This window comes from Chroicocephalus ridibundus, chromosome 5 (genome assembly GCF_963924245.1).
Source record: "Chroicocephalus ridibundus chromosome 5, bChrRid1.1, whole genome shotgun sequence".
NCBI lineage: Eukaryota > Metazoa > Chordata > Aves > Charadriiformes > Laridae > Chroicocephalus > Chroicocephalus ridibundus.
This window is the reverse complement of record NC_086288.1, coordinates 23206372-23222097: the sequence shown is the minus strand read 5'-3', so window position 1 is coordinate 23222097 and position 15726 is coordinate 23206372. Positions and strand designations below refer to the sequence as shown.

The following is a 15726-nucleotide window of genomic DNA, read 5'->3' as shown; positions in this document are numbered from 1 at the left end:
GCAGCCTGGCAGGGTTTGGGGTCAGCAACGCGGGGCCGGGCCCGCTCTCAGTGGCTCCGAGCCAGGCCCATTTGGCTGGTTTTAGGGCCAGAAACATGGGATTTAGTTCTGCGTTTTCAAGTACTTGAAAACAAAGAATGAGCCCTGTGTTTTTCAGACTTGAAAACAGGCTCATGGGGCAGTTTGGGGGGCTTGAAAACGGAGCCCAAGTCCCGCATTTATGGGGCTTGGAAAAGGGCTCCTGTGGCTCGTCTGGGGGGTTGGAGCAGAGACAAAGTCCTGTGTGTTTGGGCTCAGAAAGAGAGTCAGCTGTTTCAGTGCAGAGGGCTGGGAGGGCATTGGGTTCCAGGCAGGCAGGAGGTGGGCAGGGTGCATGTTGGTCCCCAAAGTTTGGGAGGCCAGCGCGCACCAAACCAAATTCAACATTTGAGAGAGTCTCTGGCGGAAAAGGCACTTTTCACACCATCTTCATGTGTCCAACTCTTTATTTAAGGTGTGAACAACAGCTGGAATAGTCATTAACTCATTAGTCCATATTTAGACAATGTACAACTATGACAGTTCATACTCTTATGACAGTGATTGATTTATGACCTTGTCAAAGCCCACACTGCCATAATGAGCAGAAGCTGTAATTAGCTGAAGGATGGGCAGGGCTGTCCCCAGCCAGGAGCAGGGCGGGCAACGGCATCGTCCTCTGCGCAGGCAGCCCGGCTTCTTCCTCAGGGATTCAGTAAACCCCGGGCAGGTCTCTCCCCGTCTTCTTTCAAGGGCACAAATGATGTGTCCCAGCAGACATGTGGCTCCTGCTTGGCAATTGGTGGGAGCAGCACCACTGGCCCGGTCGCCCTCGCTTGCTGCAGATGAACGCAGGACTGAACTGGCTCCTCCATCCCTGGGGAGACAGGCACTTTTCAGTGAGAAAACAGCCATATAGCATCTTCGATTTCACATGTCACACTTATATAATACTTTATGTATTTATTAACTAATTATTAAGTGTTTAATAATCAGAAAATATTTGTAAACTAATAATTCGTTATTATTTAAATGATTGTAAATTGATTATTCAACATGTACTCAATATTAAACCATGATACTTATAATCAAGTGATGGCAGCGACTGATTTACAGCCATGTCAAGAGTCCCCCCGGTGCCGCAGCGAGCAGGAGCCGTGCTCCCACCCCACGAAGGTGTCAGGATCCAGGCAGGACCCAGCAGTGCCTGGCAGTGGCCCAGCACAGGCCTCTCCCCTCGGCATGGGGCAGGGGGTGGCCGCAGGGGAGCGGGAGCAGCTGTGGGTTCCTCCCCAGGGAGTCAGGCCCCAGGCACTGCTCGAGCACAGCTGTGGGTCCCTCCGGCTCTTGCTCCTGCCAGCGGCCACAACACAGCCCAGTGATGAGCACCAGCCCCTTTGGCTCAGCCCGCAGTCACCTCCCTGTCGTGGTTTAACCCCCAGCTAGGACCATGTACCAGCTTGCTCACTCCCCCTGGTTGGGATGGGGGAGGGAATCAGAAGAGTAAAAGTGTGAAAGCTCGTGGGTTGAGAAAATGACAGTTTAATGGGTAAAGCAAAAGCTCCTCACACAAGCAAAGCAAAACGAGGAATTAATTCACTGCTTCCCGTTGGCAGGCAGGTGTTCAGCCATCTCCAGGAAAGCAGGGCTCCATCACGCGTAATGGCTACTTGGGAATACAAAATGCCATCACTCCAAACATCTCCCTTCCTTCTTCTTCCCCCAGCTTTATATGCTGAGCATGACATCGTACAGCACGGAATATTCCTTTGGTCAGCTGGGGTCAACTGTCCCGGGTGTGTCTCTCCTAACTTTTTGTGCACTCCCAGCGTGCTCATTGGCAGGGTGGCATGAGGAGCAGAAAAGGCCTTGACTGCTTAGCAACAGCCAAAAAGATCAGTGTGCTGTCAATACCATTCTCATCCCAAATCCAAAACAGAGTGCTATAGCAGTCGCCAGTAAGAAAATCAACTCTCTCCCAGCTGAAACCATGACATTCTCCACCCCTTATTCCACACCATTTATGTCATGCTAAGGTCCCATTAATATAACGTAGAAACTTTAGGAAGGTGCAGGCTGTAAGAAGCACCATTCAAAGCACTAATCAAATACAGGATGAAGTGCTACAGCATTTTTACAGGTATAACTAAGAGAGAGAAGATGAATATGCAAGTAGAAGACATGAAAACTCCTGTTTAAATACTAATTAGTAATGATGGCTTGCTGCAGAGGCTAATCACAAAAATGAGAACCAGGTAATGGCTCAGGAAGCCTAGTTAAAAAGTAGAAAAAGACTGCAAATCCAAGAAACTAATAGTATCTTTAATTGAAAAAAAAACCAAAAACGCACACCAAAACCTACTATAAAATTAAAGGAAAAAGAAGCGGCTGTCCAAATCACGAAGCAAATGAAGGCACTGACAAAGAGTTCATATTTCAGGAATAAATGGTCTTAAAAAGTGATCCCATAAATCTCCATCAACTGGTAGGAAAATGCTCCAAAACCAAGTACCTTCATGGCCTTGGTGGGGCTCTCTGGTTTGTTAGAGAGGGTAATCCCCTAGACGACAACAGCTTAAAGAAGCAGCTGAACCTTGTGCTGGAGCTATTGATTTCAGTCATTCTTTCAAGCAAGTGTGTGTAAGTATAGAAGAAATCTCAGAGGAGAGAATAATGAATAGTAAAATGTTGATTCTTCCAGAGTAGAAGTAACATTGAAGCAAAACAGTTACTGTGTCTTAAACCGGGCCAGCAGCTCAGCCCCACACAGCTGCTTGCTCAGGGAGAATCAGAAGGATAAAGGTGAGAAAACTCGTGGGTTGAGATAAAGACAGTTTAATATGTAAAGCAAAAGCTGTGGAGGCAAGCAAAGCAAAATAAGGAATTCATTTTCTACGCCCCATCAGCGGGCAGATGCTTAGCCATCCCCAGGAGAGCAGGGCTCCATCACGCGTAATGGATACTTGGGAAAAGAAATATCAAATGCTGCCTCTCCCCCCCACACACCTTCTTCTTCCCCCAGCTTTTATTGCTGAGCATGACATCACATGGATATGGAACATCCCTTTGGTCTGTTGGGGTCAGCTGTGCCAGCCGTGTCCCCTCCCAACTCCTCATGCACCCCCAGCCTGCTCATTGGCAGGGCGGTGTGAGGAGCAGAAAAAGCCTTGACTCGGTGTAAGCACGGCTCAGCAATAGCTAAAATATCCCTGTGTTATTGACAATGTTTTCAGCACAGATCCAAAATATATTTCCATACAAGCTATTGTACGGAAAAAATTAACTCCATCCTGGCCAAAACCAATAAAATAGTAGAGGATAATCATACCTGTCTATAACAGAGGCTTAACTGTTGCATTTCCTGTTTCCTGAAGTTGACACTATGGCACATGATAATAAGTCATGGGTTAAAACCTTTCCTGTAAAGGAAAAAAGATGGTAAAAATTTACGCCTAAATGTAGCAACTGCAACTTTAAAGTATAAACTTTATTGCTTTGTTATAGGCAAGAGATGGAACCAAGAAATAACAATCTGGTGAACAGCTGTTTAAGAATAATAGCTAATAAACTGAATAAAAGAAGAAAAAATATACTGACTAGGCTGTTAACATCTGACTCCTATGGAGGAAGATGTTCTAGCCTGGATAATTAAAATAATCATTAACACCAGTTTTATGGTATTTTTAAATGTCTTCCATAAGTATTACAGAAGAGAAAGTAGTTCACCCCATAGATATTGATAAGTACTAGCTGCCTAACTTTGCTTTAATTATTTTCCTTTATCACATATGTATATGATGAGGAAAAGATGGAACGCTTAGCTCACGGCCATGGCTGAAGTTAAAGGAAAAAAGAATATAAGGAACTCAAGTGGCGCAAATTCGAGGGTGTCTCAGAGTCCGAGGAAGAGAAACTTTGCTTCCGTCCCAGTATTAAATATGATCAGAATGACCTATCATGAATATATTTATGTACAAATTGTGAACTGTGTATATAAGTCTGTGTAGATATAATTATATGTATTTGCAAATGATACTTGAGTTGGAAGAAACAAGTGATTCAATTAAGTCCAAATGTTTCCCACATGCAATCTGGTAAAGTGTAATTTGTTATCATTAAGCTATCTCTGAAACTTCAGAAGTGAGAACTATACTTTCATGTCTTTCAGAAAACTGTTAGAGAAATTAATGGTCCTTGAATAGGTAAAAAAGGAGTAGGTAAAAATATGTTAAGAGTAGTACTTGGCAGATAGAAGAGGTTCCTCAATTAGAGATGTCAAAAACCTAAATCTGTAGTATGTAGGCATGTAACTTTATGGGAAGGTGTTATCAAATGATTAACCAAGAATTCATAAAAATATACAGTTACTATTCCTTTTCTGAATGCTAGCTGCTATTTTCGTATTGAAAACCTTTGAGCTAAGATAGTCAGTTAAACACGTGTGTCATTTTTTTGCAGTAAGACCACAGTTTGAAGTTGCCACCCACACCATACCTGTAGTAAAAGAGTCCCCACCAGCGACTGAGCTTGTGAGAATCTGTGGACACAGGGGGAGCAGCCAGCACTGTGGTCTCGGGGATAAAATGGTTTCTGGCAAGTTACCCTGGGTTATCCACCATGCCAAAATGTTAGTCCGTACAATCTGTCAGTTACAAGACATGGTAACCTCACAATATTGCAACTTGTGCAGGCCTCTCAGCTCCAGGACTCTTGCATTTGGCCTTTTACCCGTTATAAACTGTCACTAACATCTGCCATAGTGTGACGTGTATTTCAATAGTTGTGTTACTGCATCCTGGCTACTGCGTGTGTGCAGTGCAAGCTTTCATCCTAGCAGTGGGCAAGAACAGGTCAGTGGGTGGGCTGTAATGCTGGGTGCAGCCAGAGCTGTGTCCAGGGCCAGCATCCTATGCTAGGGTCATTCCCACCGGAGAGCCGTGCAGAGCTTTGACCTGTGCCATGTGCTGCGCCTCTCCCCTTCAAGTCTCATCACCTTGCACTGGCAGATCCTGAAGGCTGCATGCCTGCTAGTAGTGTCCTTAATGTATGAATTGTCCTTTCCTCCCTGTCTGGGCTGGTATTATGAGTTTAGACCCTTATGCCAGGGAGCAAATAGAGCTTAGAAGATGTACTAATAGCTAATAGTCACTTAGGTAGCCAATAAGTACTTCCCAGCAATGCACCTGCACAAAGCTTAACAGCCAATTAGTGCTGCAACTTCTGTGCCGATCAAGCATACTCCCTCCAGTCAGCACTATTAGCCTTGTAGGTGAGAGAAACCGATAGGGAGATCGAGCAGGGCCTGATGGAACTAGGATGCTTTTCAAAAGCCCGAGTACTTGGCTTTCAGCTTACAAAGATCTCTTTAACAGCATGTGTTCAGGTCTGTTTTGTGTGTACATGCCCCTCTTTTGTAAGAAGTCTAAAGTCACAATGATATGCTTGGAGGAACCGGACTATAGCTGGCAGAAGCTACAAAACATTGAATCAAAACCTTTCCCCTAAAGCAGGGCAAGAGCGAATCTTCTGTATTTGATACACTCAGTCCCCAGCAGCCAAGAAATTCAAATACAAAGACTTGATAAATCTGACCAAAAATCCCACAAAAATCAAGCTTCCTCATGCCATGGGCAAACTTCCAGGATTAGCAGGTCATCCCAACAAACGTGAAACGAAGCAGGACTTGCTCCTGGCTGGGTCTGAAGGAGTTTCCTTTTAGAGTGCAGATAAACTGAAAGTAAACTGCAACAAAAACAATGGAAACAAACTAATTCACCCACATAATGCCTATTTTGGTTATAATACAAGCACTAAAAATGAAAATTTCTATAGAGTGCTTTCTCAATACCTCCCCCCAACTTTCTGCATACAAAGGACATTCTTCAAACTCTCAGGGTCAGGAAAACCTCCTAAAGATTTTGCATATAAAAATGGTTCTCAAGTTAGTTTGAGAAGGAAGTGTCAAGAGTATTTGAAAGCAGACTGGTGGTTATGAGAGCAATTGCCAACATTTTCGAATTCCATTTTTCGTTTGGCAGCACAGTGAGTGCTACTGTGCCAGGTTTTTTCTTGGAAAAGCAAAACCATCCACTGGAGCCCAAAGATGAACATCAGCTTCCTAGGAAGGTTAAGCAGATGGAGTGGTGGACATAGGCACAGCCTGTCAGACTGCAGATGAGAAGTTTATGGTGAGCTGCCCCCATACTTAGCTTTGTGGATCTCAGACAACCAATACTTGAGCTCAGGGGAAATTTTATGCGGGAGAAAGAATAACATTTTTAAGTGAAATGCCCAGATATTATTCACCAAATGGACTTCTCAGTTCTCCTGTCACTTGGGCTGTAGTCACTCAGACTCTGCCTTCTTTCAAACATATTTAGGATCAGTATTTCAACTTCAAGAAGCAGCTGAAATAGTCATTCTGTCAGACACATCCATCACCCAGTCTTCAGAGTAGCTCTTTGTGAGCCAAACCAACCTCAGCAAGATTACTTTTCTTATTTTCACTAGCTTAAAATAATACCCCCTAAGGAAACCTCAAGGACCTAGTCAGAGCCTTGTTTCTTAAACGTTCATTGCTATTAGGCTTAGCTCTTCTCCTCCAAATATCCCAGTAGCTATCTTGCCATAACAAAGGCATGCAAAGTTACTGATGCCATTCTTCAAATCATAGAAAACCTGCACACCTCTTCCTGCCTGCTTTGCATTTCACTGAGTAGCTGATCTAATGCAAACCGTTTATGTGTGCAGAAGCAGCAGGTAGCTACTGTCACTAGGTGGTATGTGATTCCTTCCCTTCTCAGAGAGGACTTCCTTGGTGCCTTTAGCACTGCTGAAGGAGGTAAATATCTCTGCAAACCTGTGCCACACCAAAATACTCTAGGAAGTAGCAGTGAGACAAGAGGCTGGCAAAGAGCTGCCAGTTACAGGCCAATAAGTAGCTAACTGCTTTCACTGGGAGCTCCCCAAGTGGACTGGAAAGGCACAGAATAAGTGTCTCGGCAACCAAGAGGAAAGGAGAGACTACTTTGGGTGCCACATCTACTGCAAGCTGACTGGAGCTTTAAGGACAATGCAGGAAAAGCAATACCAGCTCCTCTCCCTGAAGAGGTTCATGAGAAGCAGAAATGGGACCTCTGTCTGCTACTGCAAAGACAGCAAAAATTTATCGTCCACAAGCCTTTACTCGCAGACTTTGGTGTAAAGGATCTCCTCTGAACAGAAAGAAGTGAAGAGGTGACCCTAAACCCAAAGGCTGGAACACACCTACTGGGAAGTCTCCCAGGGTTGGAAAGCCATTCTGCAGTGAGGTAACTGTCACAATGAAAAGACAATCACACCAAATCAACTAGCCAAAGAAGAGTCACCCATGCACAACAGAAGTGAAGACCTGGCTCACAGAAGAGTTAGGTTTGGTGCACACCTCACGTTGCTACAATGCTGTCTCTGAGGTAAATGGAGACCATGTAATTACAGGTGCTGATAAACAATTTCCATGAAGGAACTGTGTAGTCAGACTGGCTGCCAGGCCAAGAAAGCATCTTATCCTTAAACCTGAGGAGGACCAGCCAGCTTCTAGCACCTGGTCCATAGATCTGCCCTGAGCTACCGAGGACTTCTGGTGCTGCTATTTGTAATAACACAGCCCTTCAGAGAAACATCTGTTCAGAGAGTCTAGACAAGGGCAGTAAGGGGATGCTAAAATGATAAAAGAGGAAATTAAAACAAAAGTGGGGGTTATGGTAGGGAGGGGGACACAAACAGCATCTTAGTACAGCTCCTGGTACTGCTGGGAGAAGGTGCCTCAGGACTTGGCCACCCCAGGCCCAGCCTCCTGTCCTTGGCTGCACGCGCAGTGTCAGGCAGTCACCAAACCAGGAGGAAACTGCTGACAACTTGTAACCCCTATAGAAATTAATCCTGCAACTGTAAGTGAAAAGTGTGGAGTTTTAGGATTGATAACGTAATTAATTTTTCCATGTAACAAACTTACATTCAAAATCAGAAGGTACCAGACTGCAGCACGATAGCATCAGAAGGGGCTCACTGATCAAACCTGAGAGCCTTCATAGGGAGGGCGATGCAAAGTGAATTAAAACTGATCAAAACATCCCTGCGCAGTAAGTTAGATTAATGTCCCTATACATCATCCTTTGCCAATACTATGTGGCAGTGTCACTTCCCAGTGTTAACTTTATTAAAGAAACTGTATGAACAGAGATCTGTAACATTGTCTTTAGTTTTGATTCATAAAGCATCAATTTGCAACACAGCACGTGAACTTCCAGGCTTTAACTTGCATTACATTTAGCATTATTAAAAATCTGATACTGTGCACCAGGAACAAGCAAAACACAGAAGATGAGGTGATGCGAATGCTACAAATCTGCCTTAAATAAAGTATTACTGGTGGTTTCTATCAGTAAAATCCACGACACAGAAAAAGCATTAAGAAAAGTGAATAATATAAACGGTGAACAGACGAGACTTTGAAACACTCCGTAAGTGTGTATCGGTCACAGCAAATACTGGTCAAGTGGGGCAAACCAATGGATCAAGTTTTGCAGGGCTTTCAGTTCTGCACAGGCGAGTCACGGGTGTGAGGTCATTGTAACCAAGAGGAAACGAGCGGCTCCTACTCTTACTTTGTGGGCACTGCATCTCGGAGACCTCAGCATTGCCTCACACATGGCTTTGGGAACAGGGTCAATGTGGTTCAACTTCCTCCCCTGGTTTCATAAAACTCTGGGTAAGTCCAACTTTACGCTCTCGTATACCTTGTTTCTTGAGTGATGAACTCGGTATTTTAAGGACTGAAAACGAGGCTGTTCCGTGCCCGCGTCTGTGGAGCGAACTGTCTCAGGGACTCGGTAATGGTGGCAGCCTGTACTGTGCAGAAAAGAATCCACTGTAAATATCAGTGCTCAATAACCAAATCACACCTCCGTCAGTAATTGTACGTTATATATTATATTTATATATGTCACCCACTCACCACCAAGTCTGAAAAAAGAAGAGGGAAACCGCACACACACACACACCCTGACCAAGCACATACTACAGATAACAGAGAAATGCCAAATCATTGAAGTTTTCATTATTTTTTTTTTCTTCCCCCTAAGTAACTATGTGAAAGTAAAAGAAGATCCTGAGCTACTGGAAAAGGAATCCCAGTGGGATGCATCCATCATGTGCCACATAAGGAAAAGTAAAGATGGGGACGCACAGGTAAAGGATGTTATCACAACGCTTTCTATAAGTGCTGTAGTCTGTGATGTGGTGAGACGTTCCAACTAGCCCCGTAGGCAGACTGCGGACAGAGGGTGGAAATGTCTCCCCTGTTCTGTTCCCGGCCAAGCAGTGGGCCACCTCTCCAGAAAAACATTTGTCTCCTGCAGGCCTGATGTCCCATCTGCCAGCCCTGTGACAGCAGGCATCCAGGTTTAGGCAAAATAAATGTCTAAACTATTACTAGGTGGAACCTTAGTGCAGGGCACGCGCAGAATTATGAGGTGACACGTTTGCAGATGCCTGGCTGCGTGGTTTACCTTTCTCCTGCAAAACCCAACCGGCCACGCTCTCCTCTTGAAGAATCCAAGCCAAGATCTGTACTTAAGTCCTTTCCCTTGAGTACATACAAAGGCATTACCTGTTTACTGTGTAATTAGGTAGGTCATCTAAGTTGTCTACGCCAATTATTTTTGCTTCTGGTTTTGTGCACCACTTTAAAACTCGTTCTTGATTTCGCTGTATGAGATGTGACACAGAAGAAATCTGTCACGCTTTGCTCTTTCTGAAGGGACGTCTGTGCGGCTTCTGGTTTACATAGGCAACTGTTCTCTGGTGTGTGAGACCTGAACGAGATGTTGAGCTTTGATAACGGGTTGCTGCAAAAAGTGTATGACTGGTAGGGTGTCACGGCAGTTTAATTCATGAAGCTGAGGGGATTTTCTTGTTAGCAAAACATGCTTTGTCGTCTGACGTGTGGGTTCTATGGACTTGCTGCCAAACGCACGGAGTCGTACTCTCAAAATGGCTTACGCATTACGATAGGATTTTTTTCTCCTAATGATTTAAGTGCCTAAATTCTGTTTTTGAAGTGACTTGGGCCAGAGTCAGGGAAGTATTTTGGAACCCAGCGTTATAAAGAAGCTCAGTAGAGGGATTATCAAAACAGCTCATAAAGGATTCCAAATCTGCACCATGGGACCATTTTGGAGAAACGCACCTGCCAACACTCTTGAGTTCTCTTTAGTTTTCAAAAATTCAGGAGTCCCTGAGTGAGGAAGGGGTTATTTGAATACAGAGTTACTTTCAAAGCACTGACAAAAATGCAGACTTCCTGTAGAAGCAAGCTGTGATTTCAAAAGGGGAGGGAGAAGGAAGTTTGTTTTTTTACAAAAATAGGAAAACTTTCATGCAAAATACAAATAAATCCCTTTGAAATAGGTAATACAGTCTCTGTTCCTCACTTCTCTTCCCATAGACTCTTGAGGGAAAAAAATTACTGTCACAGGCAGGCAGGGAGCAATTACCTGTGAGGGCTGGGCAGTCAAGGCGGCAGGATGGCCTCCAAAACCAGGCAGCGTGCGACCATGGCATGCTATTGCCCAAACCAGACCCACAGCAAACAACATCCCTGCAGGTTCTGGACCTGTGCTACACCCTGCTTCCCCACGAGAGTGAAACAGCCCGGCCAGGCACTGAGTAGCTGTCTTAGCCTGGGGTCGTGTGTCAGCATGACCCTCCTGTGCCATTTAATGTTCCCTGCACCCAGTGCTTCACCAGCACCACCACACACAAGCATTTGGGCTTCGCATTTGGACGTGACTTTTTTTCTCTGCTTCAGGTTTGTGACACTTGAAAGTCCCAGTCTGCACTGCTAGCAGCAACTCTTTGAATTGCTTGTGCATGCAGTAATGGAAATACCTATCAGTTATGACTGGAAAAAGTGCTGTGCTAAATGATAGAAGGGCCAGCAAAAAAATGCCCATATATTTTTAGTCACCCTGGGATTAGTTCCCAGGCAGGTCTTTGTTTACAGTGCTATATTTACATGGAGCGGACATATGGAATAGGGATATTCCTTCTGACAGCTGCTCTGCTTTCCTCAAAGCAGCGGAGGGAGGGACTGCTTCAAAACGACACCTGCTGCATTTCTGTCTCCCTTCAAACACCATCATGAGTGCAAAGGAGACAGCTACCCCAGTGCAACCCCTCTGCTTCCTGCAGCTCACAGGAGTCAGCTGGGGGCACACATTGCCATCTTCTGCCAGGAATGCCCCAGGCATGGACCTCAACTCCCATCCCTGAGGAGGCACAGTCGAGAGATCTCTGCCCATCACTCACCTCTCAATACTATAAGGCTGATGAACAGTGTGTAAACAGTGTGTATGTTTGTTCCTCCATTCTTCTGAGGAAAGCTGTTTGTTTTAAGGTGTCTTCGTTGGCCTGCCCATCCTCTCCACCACATTCATTTAGGACATTGTCATTTCCAAGGGCAGAAGACAAAAATAAATTAAGTGTATCAGTGATAAGCATGACATCTTCTGAAACTGATGGTCCACATCTTACGTATCTGAATGTTTTACAACAGCCAATATTTGCTCCTCCCCTAACTCCAGTTAAGCTCTGATCTCTGAGCCCCCTTTGATTTCATTCTCAGGCTTGGTGTGCAGGAAGGGTTTCTTTCAGTCTTTGCTGACTGCACATACAAGGTCAGAGACTCTTCTAGCCATGTAATTTCTAGAGAGGCAAAAGTACTCAGGGTGACTTTTGGAAAACCCCCATTAACATTTTAGTCCTATACTGAGAAGTCCAACTCTTAAAGACTGTCTGGCACCTGCAGCTTCTCTTAAGGTGGTGAAGAACCACCAACCACCATGCCAGCAACTTTTACAAGACCTTTGCTAAAGTGTTGTCATTTATGCCTTTGCAGTGACTGACTGGGTGGCCCACCGTGGGTATCATGGTAATTGCTGAGGAGCAGATGAGCATAACATGTGCCATGTGGATATTGAGTTTTTCCATTGTATTTTTCTGGGCAGGATTGAGGTGCTGTTAGTAAGCAAGGGTGAGGGCAGTTGGGCAGCACTGGATTCTTCTCATTAAAGCGAGACAAGAAGCAAAGCCTCACTCTAACCTGCCCCAGGCTGGACTATCTTGTACCTGCAGAGAAACCCATGCACAATGAGAGAAGTGCATGCAATTGCCTAAAAAGTTGCAGGTAATCCGGAAAGATGGCTGATTCCCTCCTGCTATTGTCCCTCTGCCTTTACTTCATGCTGGGGCTACAATGCAGAGAGGTATCACCCACAATCACAGGCTATAATGTACACTTTTTGAAAAAGCTTCCTCACAAAGGAATTTCCCCCCTTTTTTTGCCAAGATGAGTTTTGCAAGCCAAATCTTCATTCTCATTCTAAAAAGCCTGACATCTGACCCTGTTGAAAATTTAACAGGGTTTTTTTTTCCAAGTTATGCTGAACTGCATAATAGAGGGGATATTGTCAAAAAGTTGCCATAGAAATGGGGAAAGAAAGCAAAAACGATTATAAAGAAAGAGGACAGATGCCACCAGGGGCATGAGAGGTCATGAAACCCTGTCCCCTATCCTGCTGAGCCAGATGAAGTGACCTTAGCCCTCAGAGGATTCAGGCAACTTAGAGAAATGCAGAACAAACATCTGAAAATCCCTGAAGTACAAGAAGTGAGTTTGCCTCTTCATCAAACAGATCAACATTGCAAATATTCCCAGATACAGCTGCCTTGAGTTAGGCTTCTCAGTCCAGAATGGGGTTCCCTCAAGGAACATTTGCCCTGATTTACCTGCCTGAACCACAGCCACTTCCCTTGGTTTAAATGGGCTTCAAAGGTAATTTCCCTGTCCAGATGACCAGACCAAATTTCTGTGAGCTGGCTACACATGGAGGTTGGAGAAAGCCTTCTCTAGTCAACGAGGCCTAACTTTATGTTGATGATAACGTTTCTGAAATGAATCGTTCCTCCCCAAACAATTGCTACAGGCTAAATATTGAACATAGGAAATGATTTCTAAGCTGTTTTGCAGGCTACTGCAGAGGATTCAATGATTCTAGCATGGATTCACACAACTTCTTGGCACTGGCATCTTCACCAAATCTGTGGGACAAATGTTTCGCTTCCCTTTCGTGCTGTGCTGGGACCACTGCAGCCCACTAGCCTGTAGGCACCTTTCTTTAAAACTCCAGAGAATTGTCTTAGCCTCCTAGAGACATGAAGGGAAAGAATGCATTTTCTGGGAGTAAATATGGCCGATAGGGAGGTCTTTGAACTGTTGGATGATTTGGGTTGTGGAAAAAGGAGTGGGGAAACCTTACTGCAAAAGGAGGAGCAGTCTACAGAAGCTCTGAGTTTCATCACAGCATTTCATTAACATCTGTGGAGGCGACTTAGCACACTAGTGGGACTTCTTAAGGTCATGTTTTCAGTGTCAGGTCATAAAAGAGCAGCACTCTGTCAAACCAATGGCAACAGACACTAGAAAGTGAAGTCAAGAGGTGACTGGGTTGGGCCTTCTGTGTGCAGAAACATCTGGGCCTGCACTTAAGTCACCATGGGTTTGAGGTGGAGGACAACTAACCCGCTGAACCACAGTGGACTCTGTGGATCCTAAGAGGGGGAATACCAGCAGAAAACATGAAACAGGAATGTGATTATCTAGACTGGCCCGTCTGCTACTGCAGGGACAGGCCAACCAGATCAGATTTCAGCATAACCATCCAGTACTGCTAAATGATGGATCAAAATAAATTTCGCCTCACTTGTCATAAAAAAAAAAAACAAAGCACGGGAGCACCTTTAGCACTTTCCAGTTCCACTGCCATTAAGAGCAAATATGCATATATCATAGCAGCATTAGGTGCCTGGGGTTCAGGTAAGCCATGGACAGGAGTAAGGGTTCAGCAGTCACTTGTATATGCTTCTTACCTCCATTTCTAGGTTTCTTGCCATTCTCTAGTTGTTAGATTCTGTGCACTACCACATTTCAGAAAAAGTATTAAGCTATTCCAAATCTAACTTGAAAATTAAAGCAATGTAAAATGATGCTAAGAAATTGTAGGTACTTTTGTTCCCAAATGTATTCCCTGCAAGCAGAATTTACTGATTTAAGTGCTGCCTGTATGAATTCCGGCTATGTGATTTAATAAATGCCCCACAGATTGTTTTCAGTTTGCTTGTTTTTCTCCTAAAGGACTGTGCTGCCACTGCCTTCACTCGAAGAGGATTTCAGCAATTCCAGTGCAGAGCTAACTCTAAAGCTGTTTTTTGCTGATAGCAAAAGATCTGTATTCTTCCTTGTGCTCACCTGCAGCTTCAGATGGGTGTCACATGCTCCTGGATTAGCACCAAGTAGAGCATTTTTGTTTCCTATGAAAGAATGCTTTTGGGGGAAAACAGTGATCTGGTAAATATTACAGTATTTTTTGGAAAAAGAACCTTTCCATTTACCTTCATTTTTTTTTTCATGCCAGCGAGGGGCTAGGGAGAGAACAAGAGAAAGGATGGTAATGATCAAGACATCTCAGGTTGGTATGTTGGGTTTGGTGTTTTTTGGGTTTTGTTTGTTTGTTTGTTTTGGTGTTTTCTTTTGTTTTTTTAAAAAAGTACTTTGGTCATTCAATTCCAAGTGACTGTTTCTTTCCAAAAGTTCCTTTCCAGAAGTTCCTTTCCATTTTACTTTAAAATGTCTTAAGACCTCAGTCAAAACCCAAAGAAATGAAATAAAAAAAACCAGGAAAGTTGGCTCTGAAAGATTTTAGTTGACTAAAAATTTGTATTTTGTGTTTATTTTGCATCAACGTGAAATAGAATTTTTCTTACTTTTTAATCCTGAGTAGCATGGAGTGAGTACATAGGGACTGATTTTCAATCTCTCTTCCAATATGAGACTTAAGGCAGCACCATGTAAAACTAAAAGAAAGCAGATTCCATATAAAACTAAAACAACACAGATTCAAAAAACAAACCAAAGGAATGGGTTTAGTCCAGGAAGCCTCCAAGTCACGGAAGATAAAAGTATTTGGGGAAAATACATATGTGTTATACTCTTCCCCATGCATTGACTTTTGGCTGGTATAAAATGGGGGATACATGAATGAAGCAGATCACCCAAAAGATTTTTTAGTACGACCCATTATTGCCATTTTTATTCTCTGTTCTTTTTACAGTAATATATAGATTCATTGTATGCACACGTTTCATGAATTGAGGCCCTCATTTCACTTGGTGACTCCAGCAAGCTAGGCAGAAATTTAATTTTAGTTTAAAATAGCTAGTGGGTCCTTCTAGTTACTCTTCAGCAGCTCTCTCTCTAATCCTAGTACCAGCTGTCATGTCTCCACCTTTTTCCAAGCAGAATTGGTTAACCAACCCACAAGATCATAACTGAATTAACAGGTTCTGTCAAAGGATTAGGAGATTCATTACCCCATTGGCAATTAGTTGTACATTTTTTCATCTCTCCTGTTTACTGTAAGAACAAGACGGGACTTGCAACGCACATCCATCTAAGCTGGACCCCCCCTCCCCCCCAATAAATGTCCAAAGCTGCATGCAAAAGAAAGCTTAGGAGGAAAACACCTTGTTTCGAGTCACTGAGAAATCCTTACTAACAGACTGCTATCGTGCCAGTTCCTTTAAGCTGAATCTGACATCTCTCTCTTGTCT

General features: G+C 43.9%; 1 long non-coding RNA gene across 3 annotated transcripts in view; it reads right to left on the bottom strand.

The window, feature by feature from the left end:
- Positions 1–499: 499 nt before the first annotated feature.
- Positions 500–15726, bottom strand: part of LOC134516662 (uncharacterized) — a 37905-nt gene continuing 22678 nt past the window's right edge. For 2 of the 3 annotated variants that reach the window (XR_010071389.1, XR_010071388.1), the window contains exons 3-6: positions 11368–14970; positions 8796–8907; positions 3347–3437; positions 500–895 (exon numbers count right to left, since the gene is read on the bottom strand). This is a non-coding gene — a long non-coding RNA (uncharacterized LOC134516662). The remainder of the gene's footprint in view (positions 896–3346; positions 3438–8795; positions 8908–11367; positions 14971–15726) is intronic. The other variant, XR_010071390.1, reaches the window with a different exon arrangement.